This window comes from Grampus griseus (assembly GCF_964374135.1).
Source record: "Grampus griseus genome assembly, chromosome: 9".
Taxonomy (NCBI): domain Eukaryota; kingdom Metazoa; phylum Chordata; class Mammalia; order Artiodactyla; family Delphinidae; genus Grampus; species Grampus griseus.
Window position 1 is genome coordinate 5416356 of NC_139003.1, and position 17115 is coordinate 5433470.

The 17115-nt window shown below is 41.2% G+C and overlaps 1 protein-coding gene across 1 annotated transcript in view; it reads right to left on the reverse strand.

Moving 5' to 3' along the window:
- The window catches only part of GALNTL5 (polypeptide N-acetylgalactosaminyltransferase like 5), a gene marked incomplete at its 5' end in the record, with an annotated part of 67899 nt that overhangs the window by 32645 nt on the left and 18139 nt on the right, over positions 1–17115 (reverse strand). The window lies entirely within an intron of this gene.

The following is a 17115-nucleotide window of genomic DNA, read 5'->3' on the forward strand; positions in this document are numbered from 1 at the left end:
AGGTGGGAGAGCCAAGTTCAGGACATTGGTTCACCAGAGACCTCCCAGCTCCACGTAATATCAAACGGCAAAAATCTCCCAGAGATCTCCATCTCAATGCCAAGACCCAGCTCCACTCAACGACCAGCAAGCTATAGTGCTGGACACCCTATGCCAAACAACTAGCAAGACAGGAACACAACCCCACCCATTAGCAGAGAGGCTGCCTAAAATCATAATAAGTTCACAGACACCCCAAAACACACCACCAGACGTGGACCTGCCCACCAGAAAGACAATTTCCAGCCTCATCCACCAGAACACAGGCACTAGTCCCCTCCACCAGGAAGCCTACACAAGCCACTGAACCAACCTTAGCCACTGGGGGCAGACACCAAAAACAACGGGAAATACGAACCTGCAGGCTGTGAAAAAGAGACCCCAAACACAGTAAGTTAAGCAAAATGAGAAGACAAAGAAACACACAGCAGATGAAGGAACAAGGTAAAAACCACCAGACCTAACAAATGAAGAGGAAATAGGCAGTCTACTGGAAAAACAATTCAGAATAATGATAGTAAAGGTGATCCAAAATCTTGGAAATAGAATAGAGAAAATGCAAGAAACATTTAACAAGGACCTAGAAGAACTAAAGAGCAAACAAACAATGATGAACAACACAATAAATGAAATTAAAAATTCTCTAGAAGGAATCAATAGCAGAATAACTGAGGCAGAAGAATGGATAAGTGACCTGGAAGATAAAATAGTAGAAATGACTACTGCAGAGCAGAATAAAGAAAAAAGAATGAAAAGAATTGAGGACAGTCTTAGAGACCTCTGGGACAATATTAAATGCTGAACCACCATTCAAATTATAGGGGTCCCAGAAGAAGAGGAGAAAAACAGAGGGACTGAGAAAATATTTGAAGAGATTATAGTTGAAAACTTCCCTAATATGAGTAAGGAAATAGTTAATCAAGTCCCGGAAGCACAGAGAGTCCCATACAGGATAAAACCAAGGAGAAATACGCCAAGACACATATTAATGAAACTATCAAAAATTAAATACACAGAAAAAATATTAAAAGCAGCAAGGGAAAAACAACAAGTAACATAAAAGGGAATCCCCATAAGGTTAACAGCTGATCTTTCAGCAGAAACTCTGCAAGCCAGAAGGGAGTGGCAGGACATATTTAAAGTGATGAAAGAGAAAAACCTACAACCAAGATTACTCTACCCAGCAAGGATCTCATTCAGATTTGACAGAGAAATTAAAAGCTTTACAGACAATCAAAAGCTAAGAGAATTCAGCACCACCAAACCAGTTTTACAACAAATGCTAAAGGAACTTCTCTAGGCAGGAAACACAAGAGAAGGAAAAGACCTACAATAACAAACCGAAAACAATTAAGAAAATGGTAATAGGAACATACATATTGATAATTCCCTTAAATGTAAATGGATTAAGTGCTCCAACCAAAAGACATAGACTGGCTGGATGGATACATAAACAAGACCTGTATATATGCTGTCTACAAGAGACCCACTTCAGACCTAGGGACACATACAGACTGAAAGTGAAGAGATGGAAAAAGATATTCCATGCAAATAGAACTCAAAAGAAAGCTGGAGTAGCAATTCTCATATCAGATAAAATAGACTTTAAAATAAAGACTATTATAAGAGACAAAGAAGGACACTACAGAATGATCAAGGGATCAATCCAGGAAGAAGACATAACAATTGTAAATATTTACGAACCCAACATAGGAGCATCTCAATACATAAGGCAAATGCTAACAGCCATAAAAGGGGAAATCGACAGTAACACAGTCATAGTGGGGGACTTTAACACCCCACTTTAACCAACGGACAGATCATCCAAAATGAAAATAAATAAGGAAACGCAAGCTTTAAATGATACATTAAACAAGATGGACTTAATTGATATTTATAGGACATTCCATCCAAAAACAACAGAATACATTTTCTTCTCAAGTGCTCATGGAACATTCTCCAGGATAGATCATATCTTGGGTCACAAGTCAAGCCTTGGTAAATTTAAGAAAATTGAAATCGTATCAAGTATCTTTTCTGACCACAAGGCTATGAGACTAGATATCAATTGCAGGAAAAAAATCTGTGAAAAATACAAACACATGGAAGCTAAACAATACACTACTTAATAACCAAGAGATCACTGAAGAAATCAAAGAGGAAATCAAAAAATACCTAGAAACAAATGACAATGATAACACGACGACCCAAAACCTATAGGATGCAGCAAAAGCAGTTCTAAGAGGGAAGTTTATAGCAATACAATCCTACCTTAAGAAAGAAGAAACATCTCAAAGAAACAACCTAACCCTACACCTAAAGCAAATAGAGAAAGAAGAACAAAAACAACCCAAAGTTAGCAGAAGGAAAGAAATCATAAAGATCAGATCAGAAATAAATGAAAAAGAAATGAAGGAAATGATAGTAAAGATCAATAAAACTAAAAGCTGGTTCTTTGAGAAGATAAACAAAATTGATAAACCATTAGCCAGACTCATCAAGAAAAAAAGGGAGAAGACTCAAATCAATAGAATTAGAAATGAAAAAGGGGAAGTAACAACTGACACTGCAGAAATACAAAGGATCATGAGAGATTACTACAAGCAACTATATGCCAATAAAATGAACACCCTGGAAGAAATGGAAAAATTCTTAGAAATGCATAACCTTCCAAGACGGAACCAGGAAGAAATAGAAAATATGAACAGACCAATCACAAGCACTGAAATTGAAACTCTGATTAAAAATCTTCCAACAAACAAAAGCCCAGGACCAGATGGCTTCACAGGCGAATTCTATCAAACATTTAGAGAAGAGCTAACACCTATCCTTCTCAAACTCTTCCAAAATATAGCAGAGGGAGGAACACTCCCAAACTCATTCTACGAGGCCACCATCACCCTGATACCAAAACCAGACAAAGATATCAGAAAAAAAGAAAACTACAGACCAATATCACTGATGAACATAGATGCAAAAATCCTCAACAAAAGACTAGCAAACAGAATCCAGCAGCACATTAAAAGGATCACACACCATGGTTAAGTGGGGTTTATCCCAGGAATGCAAGGATTCTTCAATATACGCAAGTCAATCAATGTGATACACCATATTAACAAATTGAAGGAGAAAAACCATATGATCATCTCAATAGATGCAGAGAAAGCTTTCGACAAAGTTCAACACCGATTTATGATAAAAACCCTCCAGAAAGTAGGCATAGAGGGAACTTACCTCAACATAATAAAGGCCATATATGACAAACCCACAGCCAACATTATTCTCAATGGTGAAAAACTGAAAGCATTTCCACTAAGATCAGGAGCAAGACAAGGTTGCCCACTCTCACTACTATTATTCAACACAGTTTTGGAAGTTTTAGCCACAGCCATCAGAGAAGAAAAGGAAATAAAAGGAATCCAAATTGGAAAAGAAGAAGTAAAACTGTCATTGTTTGTGGATGACATGATACTATACATAGAGAAACTTAAAGATGCTACCAGAAAACTACTAGAGCTAATCAATTAATTTGGTAAAGTAGCAGGATACAAAATTAATGCACAGAAATCTCTTGCATTCCTATACACTAATGATGAAAAATCTGAAAGTGAAATTAAGAAAACACTCCCATTTACCATTGCAACAAAAAGAATAAAATATCTAGGAATAAACCTACCTAGGGAGACAAAAGACCTGTATGCAGAAAACTATAGAACACTGATGAAAGAAATTAAAGATGATACAAATAGATGGAGAGATACACCATGTTCTTGGATTGGAAGAATCAACATTGTGAAAATGACTATACTACCCAAAGCAACCTACAGATTCAATGCAATCCCTATCAAACTACCAATGGCATTTTTCACAGAACTAGAACGAAAAATTTCACAATTTGTATGGAAACACAAAAGACCCCGAATAGCCAAAGCAATCTTGAGAACGAAAAATGGAGCTGGAGGAATCAGGCTCTCAGATTTCAGACTATACTACAAAGCTACAGTAATCAAGACAGTATGGTACTGGCACAAAAACAGAAATATAGATCAATGGATCAGGATAGAAAGTCCAGAGATAACCCCAAACACCTATGGTCACCTTATCTTTGATAAAGGAGACAAGAATATACAATGGAGAAAAGACAGCCTCTTCAATAAGTGGTGCTGGGAAAACTGGATAGCTACATGTAAAAGAATGAAATTAGAACACTTCCTAACACCATACACAAAAATAAACTCAAAATGGATTAAAGACCTAAACGTAAGGCCAGACACTATCAAAACATATGCAGAACACTCTATGCCAGAAATCACAGCAAGATCCTTTTTGACCCACCTCCTAGAGAAATGGAAATAAAAACGAAAATAAACAAATGGGACCTAATGAAACTTCAAAGCTTTTGCACAGAAAAGGAAACCATAAACAAGATGAAAAGACAACCCTCAGAATGGGAGAAAATATTTGCAAATGAAGCAACTGACAAAGGATGAATCTCCAAAATTTACTAGTAGCTCATGGAGCACAATATCAAAAAAACAAACAACCCAACCCAAAAATGGGCAGAAGACCTAAATAGACATTTCTCCAAAGAAGACATACAGATGGCCAAGAAGCACATGAAAAGCTGCTCAACATCATTAATCATTAGAGAAATGCAAATCAAAACTACAGTGCGGTATCATCTCACACCAGTCAGAATGGCCATCATCAAAAAATCTACAAACATGGGTTTCCCTGGTGGCGCAGTGGTTGAGAGTCCGCCTGCTGACGCAGGGGACACGGGTTTTTTACCCGGTCTGGGAAGATCCCACATTCCGCGGAGTGGCTGGGCCCGTGAGCCATGGCCGCTGAGCCTGCGCGTCCGGAGCCTGTGCTCCGCAACGGGAGAGGCCACAACAGTGAGAGGCCCGCATACTGCAAAAAAAAAAAAAAAAAAAATCTACAAACAATAAATGCTGTAGAGGATGTGGAGAAAAGGGAACCCTCTTGCACTGTTGGTGGGAATGTAAATTGATACAGCCACTATGGAGAACAGTATGGAAGTTCCTTAAAAAACTAAAAATAGAACTACCATATGACCCAGCAATCCCACTACTGGCATATACCCTGAGAAAACCATAATTCAAAAAGAGGGCTTCCCTGGTGGCGCAGGGTTTCCCTGGTGCGCAGGGGTTGGGAGTCCGCCTGCCGATGCAGGGGGCACGGGTTTGTGCCCCGGTCTGGGAAGATCCCACATGCTGTGGAGTGGCTGCGCCCGTGGGCCATGGCCACTGAGCCTGTGCGTCTGGAGCCTGTTGCTCCACGACAGGAGAGGCCACAGCAGTGAGAGGCCCGCGTACCACAAAAAAAAAAAAAAAAAAAAGAGTCATGTACCACAATGTTCACTGCAGCTCTATTTACAATAGCCAGGAGATGGAAGCATCCTAAGTGTCCATCGACAGATGAATGGATAAAGAAGATATGGAATATTACTCAGCCATAAAAAGAAACGCAATTGGGTTATTTGTAGTGAGGTGGGTGGACCTAGAGTCTGTCATACAGAGTGAAGTAAGTCAAAAAGAGAAAAACAAATACCGTATGCTAACACATATATATGGAATCTAAAAAAAAAAAAAAAATGATCATGAAGAACCTAGGGGCAAGACGGGAATAACAATGCAGACCTACCAGAGAATAGACCTGAGGACGTGGGGAGGGGGAAGGGTAAGCTGGCTCAAAGTGAGAGAGTGGTAGTGTATATATGGACATACAAACACTACCAAATGTAAAATAGATAGCTAGTGGGAAGCAGTCACATAGCACAGGGAGATCAGCTCTGTGCTTTGTGACCAGCTAGAAGGGTGGGATAGGGACAGTGGGAGGGAGGTAGTCGCAAGAGGGAAGAGATATGGGGACATATGTATATGTATAACTGATTCACTTTCTTATAAAGCAGAAACTAACACACAATTGTAAAGCAATTATACTCCAATAAAAACGTTAAAAAAAAAAAGTTGCCCCCACTCGCCGCAACTAGAGAAAGCCCATGCGCAGCAACAAAGACCCAACGCAGCCAAAAACTAAATAAATAAAATAAAAATAGAAAGAATTGAAATGTATACATGTATACGCATGTCCACAGCAGTACTCCTTACAATAGCCCAAAGAAGGAAACAGCCCAAATGTCTACCAACAGATGAACGGAGAAACAAACTGTATATATGCATACAATGGCATATTATCCAGACATAAAAAAATGAAGTGCTGACGCATGTAGATGGATCTCAAAAACATTATGCTAGTGAAAGAGCCAGACATAAAAGGTACGATTCCGTTAATATGAAATATCCAGAAAAGTAAACCCAGAGGCAGGATGCAGATTGTGGGTTGCCAGGGGCTGGGATATGGGGAAATGGGAAGAAACTGCTTAATGGGTGTGGGGTTTCCTTCTGGGGTGATGAAAATATTACAGAACTGCATGGGGTGCTGGTTGGACAACATTGTGACTATGCTAAACATCCCTGAATCGTTCATTTCAATCTTATGTTAAGTATATATCTCACCTCAATAAACAAATAATATCTGGTTAATTTTTAAAAATTTACTGGTGAGGTTGAACTTTTTTTCAGGTGATTAGCCATTTGCAAATGAAATGTTTATATCTTTTGACCATTTAGGTATGGGAGTCATGGTTTGTTTTTTTTTTAATGGTTTGGTATGTACATTTTACATTGTAAGAATATTAACTTTTTATCTGTCTTAGTTATACTATTTCCCCAGCCTATTGTTATTTATCATTTTTTACAGTTTTTCATTTTGTGTAGTAAGCTGTTTTTACCTTTTTTTTTAAAGGTATAATTGACATATTAATTTCAGTTGTACAATGTAATGATTTGATACTTGTATATATATTTCAAAATGATCACCACAGTAAGTCTAGTTAAAATCTGTCACTATATATAGTTACAAAAAATTTTTTTTTCTTGTGATGAGAACTTGTAAGTCCATTGGGTTTTGTTTGTTTGTTTGTTTGCTTTACGCGGGCCTCTCACTGTTGTGGCCACTCCCGTTGCGGAGCACAGGCTCTGGACACGCAGGCTCAGCAGCCATGGCTCACGGGCCTAGCTGCTCCGCGGCATGTGGGATCTTCCCGGACCGGGGCATGAACCCGCATCCCCTGCATTGGCAGATGGACTCTCAACCACTGCGCCACCAGGGAAGCCCCAAGTCCATTCGTTTTAAGCTTTGAAATTTCTTCTTTGTAGAACGGGTAAGTATTAATCTGTTTTCTTTTTCTGTTTAAAAATTTCTCTTATAACAACTTAATGGTTTGACTTTTAAAAATAAAATTATTAATCCAGCTAGAATTCATTTGGTGTCTCGTATAAAATGAAGATGAAAATTTTTCTCAAATAACTAATTGTTTGAGGGCCATTAAAAAAGAACCACAACAAAACCCCCAAAAATGCCTTTCTCCCATACTAACTTGCGGTGTCCTCTTTATCATATATAGCGTACATACACTTGGCATTTAAAGATTTAAATATTTTCAACTTTGACAATTTGAATGACCCAGGAAGACCACAAATATAGTATTATAAATTGCAAAATAATTAAAAATTATACTACATGTAAAGTAATATTGAGTTTTTCTGAGTACTAATTAAATTACAAAGCATGTGGGAACAAGCTACCTAGCCCCTACATTTCAATGAAACTTGATTATTTTTCACTCATCCTAAGGCATTTTCTGGGGGAAACTTACACGCTTTAATGAGAGCAAAGGGGTACTGGGGTCCCTCCTGGCTGCTTCCCACACTTACAAGAATATTTTGTGGGAATGTCAAAATATTTATTTAAGTTTATTGCCAGGAAGTGGAGCAGTTGTTTGACTTCTGTTGGCCTCCGGAGTTATAGAAAGGATTGCTCTATTTATTGTTTATAGAGAGAACCTACATACAATCATCTGTATCTTATCTAAAACCCCGTCTTCCCAGATTAAACCAACTTCTCTCCTTAGGATCTGAAATAACTGAAGGGCATGAGGTTCAATCTGGCTGATAAAGGAACTTTCCCATACTTCCTTCCAAAAAAATATTTGTGGAATGTTCAAAACTGAATTACTCACTGAAGTTAAAAGTTGGGAGATATATTCTTCATCTTTCCCTGAGTGGAAGCTTCCTTTCTGCTTTCCTGTAGCAATCTATTTGCACAATTTCTCTAGGGATTGTGGTTTTGCAAGGTTTGTTACCCTATTTTTAAAAAACAACAAATGCTGTATCAATCTCACTCAATATTTTCGGTCTTTTTCTCCTCTTATTTCATTTTATTTTCTGCTTTTCTTTAGTTTCTACATTTTTACATTTAAACATAACTCATTATATTTATTTTAAATATTCTCAGTTTGGTCTCTAAAGCAATCATTTTTAAGGTCTTACATATTTTCACTTTTATTAACCTACATATTATGTTACTGCTCTCTCTCTTTTTTTTTTTTTGTATTGATGTTTAAGAATGTGGTGTGCAAAATCTAGTTTGGGGGAATTTGCAGAGAATCTCTTTGTGCTTAAGTGTTTGATCAGTTTTTGTACAATATCCAAACATTTCCATTTCATTCACACTATAAATCTGTTAAACATAGCCATTTGGATTTTGTAAAAAGCAATTAAGTGACTATGCTATTTGAATTTCTCTCTTTTTTTTTTTTTTGCGTGCTTGCTATGTTTCCATGACCCGGTAGTGTGATGATACTGTTTACTGCAATGGAAACCAGAATTTGTGGGTTTGAGTCCTGAATTATGTAACCTGGGACAAGTCTCTGATCTGTTAGGGAGATTAGCTTCTCTAACTGGGAAATAAGGCTGGTGAGTTCTAAAATCTCCAAGAGACTTTCCACTGGGAATGATCTATATTTTCATTACTTTTGCTCTGTATTTCTCCTAGTTTTATATTATGTATTTTACCATTTTGAAGCATGTAAATTAAATATTTATGTTTTAATTATTTATACTGATCACTTTCTAATAAGCATTTGTTTAATACTTAATGCTTAAAAAAAAAAGTGTTCATAATTACCTCATTCAATCATTCCAACAATTACATTAGTTAGATATCTTTGTTCCCATATCATGGATTGGGAAGCTGAGGCTCGGAGAAGTGGCTTGCCCAAGATCCCGTAGCTGGTAAGTGGCACCTACCAAACTTGAAACCATGGCTCTGGTTCGAAAACCAGTGCTCTTTGTATTGCTCTGTGTCACCTCCCTTGGATGTTTGTGGCGGAGAGTCAGACACTGCCCTCTGCACGGCTGCCTTTGGAGAAGCTGCTCAAGGGCCCCTCTACCCAAAACCATGTGGCCCCTCTGCTCCCACCTGCAAAGCTTCCCGGTCAGCCTGAACAGCTGCAATTCCAGAAGCAGCTGAACTGTCAGGAAGTCAGATAACTACCACCCTCCAACTCAAGGTCAAGCACCTGCAGAGGGGTCTCTTTCTAGATATATTAGTGTTCTTTACATAAACTTAGTGGCATAAAACAACAAAAATATATTCTCTTACAGTTCTGTAGGTCAGGTATCCAACATAGGTCTCCCTGGGCTAAAAAATCAAGGGGTTGGCCTCCTTTCCGGAGGCTCTAGGGGAGAAGCCTTTTCCAGCTTCTAGAAACTACGCACATTCCTTGTTCCCTTTCATCCATCTTCAAAGCCAACTACAGTGGATGGAGTCATCACGCACATCTCTCTGACCCTCTGCCCACAGCCTGGAGGGTCTTCCAGTCTTAAGGGCTCATGTGATTAGAGTGAGCCCACCTGGATAATCCAGGCTCATTCCCCATCCCAAGACCCTTAACTTTAATCACATAAGGTAACATATTAACAGGTTTGGGGGATTAGGACGCCTTCTTTGGGGAAGGGCATTATTCCGTCTACCGTATTTAGGCAACAAAATCATCTCATTCTGTGTGAATGTCAAGCAACAATGCGAGCTCTCAACGGCGTGTTAGATTTTGTTAACCTTTTGCTTTTAGGACCGCAGGTGAAATCTACACCCCATCTCTGCCATCTTGGCGGCTTGCTGACCATCCAGGCCAATTCAGTAGAAGATACTCCATTCTCACCCCCAGATTGCCCTGTATTTATTCCCCCAAACTTCTTCTTCCACTGTGGACTACCCTTTTACCCTTTCCACAGTTCTCTTATTTAAAGTGAATTTCCCTACACTAAGTTTTTTTTCCACAAAATTCTCCTACAGATCTTCCTGCCTTATGTAAGCCCGGACTCTCCCTAGAAGATGCTATTTCCCCAGCAACATTCCTGGTAGAAAGTTCCTCCTTTTCCTCCCTGACTGCATGAATCCTTGGGTCCACGGCAACATCGGCATTTCCCAGCTACTTATGGCTGCCTCTGAACCATAACATTTCTGCTCCCACGCAAAAAAACAAAGTCCCCTTTCCTTTAGATTCAGGCCATCTGATTATAGATTCTCTTTCTCACCTTGTCTCCACTTTGCAAAACCCTCACCTTCTAATTCTCCCTGATGGAATTATGCCCCCAGTTGCTGTCATTTTCCTTCCTGCCCGAGGGCACAGCACACGGCTCATCACAGCTGTCTCAGCTACTGCAATTTATTTATTTACTTATTTGTTTATGCTGCCCCATGGCTTGTGGGATCTTAGTTCCCCGACCAGGGATCAAACCCGTGCCCCTTGCAGTGGAAGCGTGGAGTCTTAACCACTGGACCGCCAGGGAAGTCTCAGCTACTGCAATTTAAGGGCAACTTCAGTCATCACGTGGGCAGCAGCACCCACACAGTTGAGTAGACACGTAGCCATGAATATTACAAAAAAAAATCCATCAGAGGAAGGATGACAGAGAGGAATAGGGGCTTGCTGTATTTTTTTTTTTTTTTTTGCGGTACGCGGGCCTCTCACTGCCGTGGCCTCTCCCGTTGCGGAGCACAGGCTCCGGACACGCAGGCTCAGCAGCCATGGCTCACGGGCCCAGCCGCTCCGCGGCACGTGGGATCTTCGCGGACCGGGGCACGAACCCGCGTCCCCTGCGTCGGCAGGCGCACTCTCAACCACTGCGCCACCAGGGAAGCCCGGGGCTTGCTGTTTTGTACAGGGTGATTTCTCAAGGCCTCTCTGATAAGGCGACATGTGTTTACAGAGAACTGAACGAAGTGAAGTAACAGGTCAAGCAGGTGTCCGGAAGAACAACATTCCAGCGGGGGAGAATCACATGCAAAGCCGCTGAGATAGAAGTATAGTCGGTATGTTTGAGGAGCAGCAAGAAGGTCAGTGCCGCTGGGGTAGAGCGAAGGGGAGGTGAATAAGTGATGAGGTCAGAGCAATAGCGGGGAACGAATCTGAAGCCTCTACAAGCGATAGAGTGACGTCATGAGAATGCGACTATCAGCTCCTCGGGAGGCTAACACAACTCTAAACCTGCAAGTACACGTTAGCATCGTATGAAAACCGATTACCCATGTTCAATGGGTACACTTTATTTTATGTAAATTGTATCTCAATAGAGTTGATAAAAAATTTTAAAAAGGAATAAATGTTCATGGACAGCACATAGGAGGCGCTAGATAAATCCTTGATTGGAGGAGTGCATACATGAATAATTAATGAGGGGTCACCAGCTCTTGCCTGACCTGCCCACATCCCAGGATCGCACAGTTTCTAATCCGGGCGCAAAGCCTAGCCTAGGCAGCCTACATCACAGGGCAGGGGGTGGGGGGCAGCAAATATAGACTGATAGATATAGCAAGCACTGACAAAATTACTATTTATGTCAAGTCAAATTAGATGAATAAGAATACAGTGTATCTGACCAACAAAATTAGATATATATAAAACCTACAGCCAAAAAGAGAAAATTTATTCTTTTCAAATACACATAGATGTTTTGAAACTCTGACCCAGCTTTAAGACACAAAGGAGATCGCAACAAAACAACAGACCAGAAATTCTAACCATGATACACTTAAGCTAGTAATCAGCAATTAAAAGACAATTTAGAAAAATCCCTTATGTTTGGGGACTTCCTCGTAGTCCAGTGGCTAAGACTCTGCGCTCCCAATGCAGGGGGCCCGGGTTTGACCCCTGGTCAGGGAACTAGATCCCACATGCTGCAACTAAAAGAGATCCCACATGCCGCAACTAAAAACCCCACATGCACAACGAAGATCCTGCGTGCTGCAACTAAGACCCGATGCAGCCAAATAAACAAATAAATAAAATAAATGTTTTTTTAAAAATCCCTTACGTTTGGAAACTTTAAAATTCACTTAAAAAAAAACCTGGATTACAGAGGAAACCAAAAATGATACCAGTGCCTGGATAGTTTATTAGGCCAATTTTATGTAATTTTCCAAATATCTACATAATCTGTCTTATGTAGATATTCAGAAAAAGGAAAAAGAGGAAAAACCATACAGTTCATTCTATGAGTCTAATAAAGCAAAGTATCAATGTAAGAAAACAGTACCAAAAAAAAAAAAGAAAATTCTAAGCCTCTCTTAATTTTGAACATAGATGCTGTGTGTGGGGGGGGGGGGAAGGGATGGAGAGGAAGTGAGATTATGTATAAAAGGAGTGGGTGTTGTAAGATATTAACATCTAATGAATCTAGATGAGGGTATAGAAGTGCTCTGTGGGTTTGAAAATTTCTAAACTAAAAAATTAATAAGACTTCTTCTCCTTAAAAAAACACAACTCTATGGCAGTGTTACGGGTTGAATTATGTCCTCCCCAAAAGACATATTCAAGTCTGAACCCCTAGTGTCTCAGAATGTGATTTTATTTAGAAATAGGGGGTTGCAGATGTAATTAGTTAAGATGAGGTACTACTAGAGTAGGGTGGGTGCTTAATCCAGTATGACTGGTGTCCTTAGTCACACAGGGAGAAGGGCCATGTGGCCAAGGGGACAGGGACTGGAGGGATGCTGCTGCAAGCCAGCGACTGACAGCCACCACCGAAAGCTGGGAGAAACAAGGAAGGACCCTCCCCTACAGCTTTCAGAGAGACCACGGCCCTGCTGACACCTTGATTTTGGACTTCTGGCCTCAAGAATTGCAAGGCAGTAAATTTCTCTTATTTTAAACCAGCTGGTTTGTGGTACTTTGTTATGGCAGCCCCAGGAAACTAATATCGGTAAATACAATATTTAAGTGAAAATTTAGAATTGTTCCCATTAAAGTTAGGAATAAGGAAAGGATGACCTACTATCTCCACTTCAATTCAATGTTAGAGAGGAAGAGGGAAAATTGTCTATTTTCAGTTGACAGAAAATTCAAGAGAGGGACTTCCCTGGTGGTGCAGTGGTTAAGAATCCACCTGCCAATGCAGGGGACACGGGTTTGAGCCCTGGTCCAGGAAGATCCCACATGCCGAGGAGCAACTAAGCCCGTGTGCCACAACTACTGAGCCTGCGTGCCACAACTACTGAAGCCCACACACCTAGAGGCCGTGCTCAGGAACAAGAGAAGCCACCGCGATGAGAAGCCTGCGCACCGCAATGAAGAATAGCCCCCGCTCGCTGCAGCTAGAGAAAGCCTGCGTGCAGCAACGAAGACCCATTGCAGCCAAATATTAAAAAAAAAAATTTTTTTTAAGTATCTCATTCCTATATACCAGTAATTAGAAAATGCAACAGGAAGATCCCAAATCACAATTTAAAAAACACAAGAAACCAAGATAAACAGGAATAAATCTTTGCACATGGTATCTATGGAGAAAATGACAAAACATTATTGAAAGAATGTAAAAGTAGATCTGAATAAATGTCCATGAATGGGAAGACATCATCAAAAAGATATAAATTCTCTCCCATTTTAATCTATAAACTCCACGCAATTCCAGTGAAAATCTCAATAGATTTTTTGTGGAACTTAATGGGATGATCCTCAGTTAAGACGATTTTGCAGCATGACATGGAAATATTTGACCTACAAGTTATAAAAACGTCTTATCAAGCTATCCTAATCAAGAGAGGGTGTGATTAGCCTTAGAAATACACAAATACAATAATAGAGAGAAGAGAGAAGCCAGAATTAATGCAGGAATATACAGATGTAAGTGATAGAAGTAGCACTGTAATCTATGAAGAAAGACTGCACTATTTAGTGAATGGCATGGAGATAACTGGTTAGCCATAAAGGATAAATGACGTTAGATTCTTACCTTACACCGTTCCCAGAACAATCAATTCTAGGTAGATTAATAATATAACGTAAAAAAGCAAAATTTAAAAAAATGTAGAATATCGTCATGATCATGGAATAAGGAAGAATCTCTTAAACAAGACACAAAAATCATAAAGAAAAATATTGATAAATCTGATTTTTTTTTTTGCCTGCATTGTGTCTTCGTTGCTGCACGAGGGCTTTCTCTAGTTGCGGCGAGCGGGGGCTACTCTTCATTGAGGTGTCCGGGCCTCACTGCAGTGCCTTCTCTTGTTGTGGAGCACGGGCTCTAGGCACGTGGGCTTCAGTAGTTGTGGCGCATGGGCTTAGTTGCTCCGTGGAATGTGGTATCTTCCTGGACCAGGGCTCGAACCTGTGTTCGCTGCATTGGCAGGCGGATTCTTAACCACTGTGCCACCAGCGAAGTCCTGATGGTTTTATTAAGTTAAAGCTAGTTGCTAGTATAATAAAACTCCAAAATTTGTAATGGCTCAAATGCAGTCAAAGTTTATTTCTACTCATTTAGTAGTCCAAGGCAGGCTCCTGATTGAGGGGAAGCTCTCCTCCACGGGGTCACTCAGGAACACAAGCTGATGGGATCTCTTCCATCTTCAACCCATGCCCTTCAAAGTCACTGCAGTCAGCTGCACCCTAGTCAGCCAGAAGGGGGAATAAAGTGTGGAGGCAGATAAACCAACTTCCTACAAGCCTTGGTCGGGAAATGTGGTTGAAATATAGTCACAAGGCCATTCCTACTGAAAGGAAGTCAGGAAAGCCCAGGGTAGCTCTGTGTCCACCAAGAGGAAGTGGGTTTTTTGGTGAACTTCCGTTCAACATAAGACACTATCCACAAAGATGGGAAGGTCAGCCACAGACTGGGGAGTGATATTCTCGGTGTATATAATACAGGATTCGTTATCATAAAGGCACCTCCGAATCAGTAACAAACGGACAACCCAATCGAACAATTGACAAAGGATAGGAAGAGACCCAATTCACAGAAAAATCTATAAAAAAATCTACAAAAATATGAAAAAACACTCCACGCTGCTAGTAATCGAGGAAATGCCAAGAAAATAAAGGATACCGTTTTTTGACCAAATTTGGCAAACACTAGAATGATTGGTAACAAATAATCCAGTGTCGGCTAGGCTCAGGGAGAGGGCCCTCTTACACCCTGGGATGGAACTGTGAACTGGTACCGTCTTTTGAAGGACAATTTGGCAGCATCCATCAGAATTTAAAGTAAGAATTCCGGGCTTCCCTGGTGGCGCAGTGGTTGCGAGTCCGCCTGCCGATGCAGGGGACACGGGTTCGTGCCCCGGTCCGGAAAGATCCCACATGCCGCGGAGCGGCTGGGCCCGTGAGCCATGGCCGCTGAGCCTGCGTGTCCGGAGCCTGTGCTCCGCAAGGGGAGAGGCCGCAGCGGTGAGAGGCCCGCGTATCGCAAAAAATAAAAAAAATAAAAAAAAAAAAAAAGTAAGAATTCCCTTTTGCCCAGCAGTTCCACTTTTAGCAATTTATCCCAGAGGCATAAGCATTCATTCCCACAAAGGTATATGTACAAGAATTGCCCGTACAACTTTTCTTTTGAGCAATAGTAAAAAGTAAAGATCACCAAATGACAAATGGCTAAACAAATTATGGCAATCCGTTATGGAATCCATATAGAATACCATACAATGCAGTAAAAGAAAAATTGAGGTAAGTCTCAAGTATCGTCATGGGAAAAGTTCCAAAACATTAAATTGAAATTAAAAGAGTAAGTCTCAGAACAAGAGAGATAGGACGATTCCATATATTTAAAAATCCTCACATCTATGTGTGCATGTGTGTATGTGTGCACGTGTGTACATACATACACACATATGTATATTAATGCATAAAACCAAAGTTCTGAAAAGATACATGCCATGCAGTTTTAGTGGTTTATGTTGCGTTTTGGACAATTAATACGTATTATCTGTGTAGTTAAATGAGAGAAGGTCTCAATCAGGCCAACATAGAAAAAAAGAATCAGATCTTGCTTTTATTTGGCCTTCTACTCAATAAGGAAATAGCCTTGCTAAAGAACAGAGACATTTCCTCAGATTGCCACATGGCCTGAGGAAAGACGCTTAAACATTACCCATCGTCTTTTGTCCTAGTGTAATATTCTGCAAACAACCCTCTGATCATTCGGGTTTCCAGGAAGCTTGAAAGTCAGAATGCTCGGATTCCCCTCGGGACTCAGTCCACTCCCCAGGAACTGCCCTTGGCGAGGATGTGGCTGCCTGGTCCAAAGCGACGCCCCCTCCCTGGGGGGCAGAGGGTGTCCTCGTCCCTGTCTGGTCCCCTTACCTGGGCCAGGTGGGACCTCTCTGCACCGCTCCTGAGTGTGCTGCTCAGACCTCCCTTCAAGAGAACCTGCCAGGGGGAGTGGGGCTGACAGCTTCCAAGGCTTTGGGATCTTCTGCAGTATACACACCAAGGCCATGCCCTCCCAGGGCTCCCAGCCAATCACTAAGCACACTGCGGGGGGGGGGCAGGCGGGGGATGAACAAGAGCTGGGCCACTGGGGCACCCATGCAGGACTCCTCCAATGGGCGGTCTTTGCCCTGGGGCTCCCCACCAGCCCCTGGGAGCCTTTCTGGGAGCCACGCAGCAGACTGAAGGGCTTGCAACCTTCCTTTCTTTCCCTGCCTCTTTCCACAGGTGTCAGGCCAGAAGCTTCTGGTCCACGCTTTTCCCTCTCCCCTTTATCCTTCACAGACATTTCTCCGTAAACACGCCTCCCATTTCGTCTTGGCCTCTGCCTGCCAGAGGCCCTGAACTGACACCCTCCTAGCTTCAGAGTTCCCCATAGGTCGGCAGCTGCATCACAGCCCCACTCTCCCCATAAAGTCTTGCTTTCCGCTCCCCTTATGTGGTTC